At 37.6% G+C, this 5,460-nt stretch overlaps 1 long non-coding RNA gene across 1 annotated transcript; it reads left to right on the forward strand.

The window, feature by feature from the left end:
• The first annotated feature begins 396 nt into the window (after window positions 1–396).
• LOC118238218 lies at window positions 397–2,423 on the forward strand. The gene is made up of 3 exons (XR_004767985.1): window positions 397–521; window positions 928–1,034; window positions 2,022–2,423. It is a non-coding gene; the product is annotated as an uncharacterized LOC118238218 (long non-coding RNA).
• The last annotated feature ends 3,037 nt before the right edge of the window (window positions 2,424–5,460 follow it).

The following is a 5,460-nucleotide window of genomic DNA, read 5'->3' on the forward strand; positions in this document are numbered from 1 at the left end:
CACGGATTTGTCTCTAAGGTGATTCTCAATTCTGTTGTCAGCACTAACAATCACACTGGTGCAAGGAAGGTCATTCCTGCTTGCCCAGTTTTACTCCAGTGGATTATCTAACGATAAGCAAAACTATGCATCTGAGTACCTTGATTTTTAAGGAAACCTCCATAAAATAGCAGACACAAAAAGTCAAGAGATCAGTGTTTAATATAAGCAAGTCTCCTGAGTGTGGGAAGATCCTAAAAATAGGAGATAGCATCAGTTCAGAGAATTGTATTATGTGTCACTCAGCATTGGAATGCAATGACTAAACGTTACGATGGAAACAAAGTCACACATGACAAGAACACCAGCGTTGTATTCGCAGTTTGCCAATAAGAAAACTACAGCTGGTGGCAAAGACCTAAATCCCAGCACAGTGGAGGTTGAGGCAGGGAGATTATGGGTTGGTGGCCAGCTTGGTGTATAGAGACCTGGCTAAAAGAAAAACTCCAAGTAATAAATGTAAAAGTTAAAGAATTAGTAAAGTGAGTAGGAGTGCCAAATTAAAGTATGTGTTGTTGAGATTTTTATTAGTCATAAGAAATTATTAGAAGATACAATGAAATCAGTTTTATGAAAAGAAGATATTTAAGTGATAACCTAAGAAATGTGGGAATCCAATGGGTAAAAGGATCAAATACACTAAGTGATTGAACAATTCACACAAAAGCAGGTTATTTATGGGCTTATTTTTAAATCCTTGTTTGTATTGGAGAGACAACACTGACTACTGTGACTGTATCCTTGAATGGAGTAGATAACCATAGCCTCTGTTTGGGGAAATTGTTATCTATCTGGGACTATGAATATTTAAAATTTTGTGTTTTTATAATACAGGGACCAATAAAAACTTGGTAATTATAAGACATAATATAGGGTCTGTCTACACAGGTGAAAATCATGAAGTGGGACAAAGTGACACAGCTGGAGAGTTCAAAGAAGGTCATGGTCACTTCATGTGGAAGATGAATTGAGCAATGGATCCAGGCCTGGATCATGTGAGGTTTTTTGACTTTGTTGTTAGAGCAATTAGAGGCTCCTGGGGGGTCTGTAAGGTTTGAGAAACTGACACAAAACAACCTTTATATCCATCAGAATGGGGAGGAGAAACTTTATAATTTTTAACAATATTTTTCATGTTTACAGTTATTAATGACAAGGAAAAACATGGGTAATTAAATTAAGAGTTCATATTAAATGTATTATTAATTATGTAGATATGTATTATTTATCCATATGAATACAAAAACTTACCAGTGCTTTCATAATATTAGGGTTTTAAGGAGTTCAATTTCTTTGATATTTTTCTAGGTTTGCCTCATATTCTTTGAAATAAATATTAATTGTACAATTCTAGGAAGCTGTAATGTTTTACTTTGTGATTATGTTTCAGGTGGTAGCTCATTTTTGCATAGGGTAAAATTATTAATTTGTTTTTTCTCTGTTTAATGTTATTTGAGCATGGATAAATAAACTCATTTGTATGAATGGTTCCTATACCTACTAATTTATATCTTTTAGATTAAAATTTTTATTATTTTTTGTGTCTGTGTGTGCACACTCATGCAAGTGCAGGTGTTTTCCATGGTGCACACATGGAGTTAAGAGACAACTTGCTTCTGACATGTAGATCCCAGGAATTGAACTCAGGTCCTTAGACTTGGTGCCAGGCACCTTTACCCACTGAGCCATCTTACCAGCTCTTATTTTGTGTCTCAATTAAAGATATGTTTGCAGAAAAATAGTGATAGCAGGTATGAGGCTGATGTCTTAGAAGTGCCTCCTTGCAAGGAGACCCCTGACTGCCTCTCTGAGAAATGTGATTTCTAGAAGGTTCCCAGCATCCCAAGAAATTGGAAAGAGTGGCTTGCTGTGCCTATAAAGTTTGTACAAGCAACTGCGATTTGTACCAAACTTGTTTTCCTTCTGGGAATTTTGGGACATGCCAGGCAGGGGGTGCCTCCAATAAAATGTCTTTTGCTCAGGGTCTCCAAGGAGCTTCTGTGGTAGACTGCACAGCACACGTGTGTCATAGCCTGTTGAACAAGAAGAATTAAGTACATTCTGAATGACTACATTGGAAGATTATTGGAAGCCTGGGCATGATTCCCCCTGCCCTTTTCTTTGATAATTTTGCTGAAATAAATCATAGTTACAAGTCCAGCTTCACAGAGTCTTGGGAGCCCTCTGGAGTCATCAAACATTGTCTGTCTGAAGATGTTCTTGTGAGTCCCAGCACAGCAAGACATCCTCTTATTGGAACACTGATTTCAGAAATATATTTATTTATGTTTATTTTATGTTGTATTGCTATTTTGCCTAGATATGCATCTCTGTCCCATGTGTGTGCAGTGACCACAGAGGCCACAAGGGGGTGTGGCCCCAGGAACTGGAGTTATAAGCAGTTGTATGCAACCCTATATGGGTGCTGGGAACCAAACCTGGATCCTCTGGAAGAGCGACCAGTGTTCTTAACTACTGAGCCATCTCTCCAACCCTAGAAATAGACTGACTACTTACATATCATTTAAATGTAAGAGTCTAAGTAAGGGACTATGCTGATGTCGTTGTTTCAGTAAGAGACATGTGATTTACATTTGCATACAACTGCATAGAAACAGTTCACTGCTTTCACAGAGATCATGTCACTGGTTTGATTGGGATTTTGATAATTCAGAGTAAAATTCAGTTATATGCTATTTGAAAAACTAAAGAAAAAATATCCAGGGAGGGTCTGGAGAGATGGCTCAGAGATGAAGAGCACTGACTGTGTTCCCAGAGAACCCAGGCTCAATTCCCAGCACCTGCATAGCAACTCACAATTGTCTGTAACTCTAGTTCCAGAGCTCTGATGCCATCTTCTGGCCTTGCCTGCACCAGACATGCATGGTGCACAAATACACATGCAATAATAAAAATGAAAATATATTTAATCTGTTGGTTGCAAAGTGGTATCTCATTGTGGTTCTATGTCCCAATAGCTGTGATGTTCACTATCTTCAGGTACTCAGTGGTACAGGTTTTGTTTTTGTATTTTGCTTTTCTTTTTATTTTTGAGCCTGTCCAAATTCTTTGCTCATTGTTTGGTTGGGTTGCTGGTTGACTTGTGTGTGTGTGTGTGTGTGTGTGTGTGTGTGTGTGTGTGTGTGTGTGTTGACTTCTTTACATGTCCTACACACAAATCTTTCATGAACCATATAGTTTGGAAATATTTTCTCCCATTCTGTGGATTGTCTTTTCACTTTCTTGATGGTGTCCTCCAAAACACACACACTTTTAATTTAGAAATCCAATTTATCTTTATTTTTTTTGGTTGTTTGGGCTTTTGGTGTCATATCCAAGAAACCATTGCCTAATCTGAGCCATAAGTATTTATCCCTTTGATTCATTTTGAGTTAATTTTGAATGTGCTGTGGAGTATTGATCTAAACTCATCCTTTAGTTGTGAACACCTAATTGTCTCATATACACTAAAGGGTCCATTCTTTTACACTTAAGCTGTTTGATACTCTTGCCAAAACATCAACTGAGCTAACATGTGGGCTTATTTCTAGGCTTTTAGTTCTGTTCCAATTGTCTACGCATGCTACTTGTGTTTAGTACTGTGTACAGTCTCTGCGTTTTTTTCTTTTTAACTCTCTGAGACAGGCTCTTTCTATCCAACCAAGACTGACCTGGTATGCACGATCCTCCCAGTGCTGGAGTGGCAGATGTTACCATCCTGCCAGCTTACACTCTTGATTATTATAGCTTTGTACCTGGTTTTGCAATTTGGATGTGTGAGGGTTGTTTTGGCTTTTTTTGTTTCTCTGAACTTCCATATGAACTTGAAGATCAGCTTGGTTAAGTGTTCCAGAGAGAGGGAGGGAAGAAGATATCAGTTTTCTTTCATTGAAGTTAAAAATTTTAAAAAGGAATTGCCAATCCTTTATACTTTCCCAAACACTGAGCATTTCCACTTACTCCTTTGGGTCAACATAACTTTTCTTCCTCTATAATTTGCTTGATCCTAAAGAACTTCTTTAAGTACTTGTATATCTCTGGTTTGCAATAAAATATTTTTGGATCTGAGAGATGGTTTAGTCAGTATGGTGCCTGCAAGCTTGAGGAGCCGAGTTCAATCCCCAGTATCCACGTAAAAACCTGGGCATGGTGACACAAACTCATAACCTCATCACGGGAGAAGTAGAGGCAGGAGGATCCTGGAGTTTGCTGGCCTGAGTTCATCTTCCTGAACTAGTGAGGTTCAGCAAGAGACCTTGTCTCAAATAGTATAGAGAATGATGGAAAAGATGCCCAACATTGACTTCTGGTCTCTATATGTAAGGTCACACATGAGCATACATACACAAACAAGGACACATGCATACCACACATCAAAATCTTTTTAACATTTTAAAATCTGAAAACATGTTTATACAATTTTCACCTTTTGAGAGTATACTCATACCTGTTAAAAAATGTAACTGAATCAAGCATTTAAAAGTGATATTCTCTGGTCTTCTTTCAATCTTTGTAAAGAAAAATCAGCCATCATTTGTATTCTTGTTCCCTCACACTTAATATGGTTTCTCCCCTATTATTACTTAAAATATTTCCTGGAGGGCAATTTGATAGTTCTATGCCTAGGCTTGACTCTTGTTTTTTGGAAGTCTATTTTACTTGAGTGTCACTTGTCTTCTTGGATCTACTGATTTTTATTTAATAACAGTTTTAGGAAATTTTTACCCTTGTAGCATTTTATATATAATACATACATGCACACACTTATGTTGTTATTGTTGCGTATTTTATTCTTAGGATTCAATCTTTACCTGTTGTGATGTCCTTTGTTTCTAAAACATGGCATTTCTGGAGTCTCATTTCCTGGATGCTCAACAGGACTCTCATCACTTGTTGGACTGAAAATCCCCTTCTTCACTGCTTGATCTCTCTCATCTCCAGGTAGCTACTCTTTGCTAGACTTTTTTGGAAACTCACCTTGTATTAATTAATTAACCCACTAATTTATTAATTAGTGGGTTAAAGGTTCCTTTAACCAGGAACCTTTTGATTACTGCATGAAGACTTCTGGACCTCTCTGTTTCTTTAAACTACTTTGTGCAAGTTCCAGCTTCTGCAGGATTGCTCACAGGCTTCTTCCATCTCAGTAGCTCCGTGCTCTTCTCTGGTTGGGCTGCACTTCCCCACCCAACCATGTGGAAATCATTCCAGGTAATGATCCCGGGAAAATGTGAATCTTGGCATTTTCTATGCTTTGTGCTCACAATCTTTCATTGCTTGCAGTCCAGTATCTGATTGTTTAATATAGTTTATCCAGTTTTAGAGTGTCAAGGTGTACCACTGTGATGACCAAAAGTACAACCCAACTTTCCTTATTGAATATTTATTTAGAGCTTGAATAATATGGGCCAAGATATTTCT

The sequence above is a fragment of the Cricetulus griseus genome, chromosome 2, assembly GCF_003668045.3.
Source record: "Cricetulus griseus strain 17A/GY chromosome 2, alternate assembly CriGri-PICRH-1.0, whole genome shotgun sequence".
Taxonomy (NCBI): domain Eukaryota; kingdom Metazoa; phylum Chordata; class Mammalia; order Rodentia; family Cricetidae; genus Cricetulus; species Cricetulus griseus.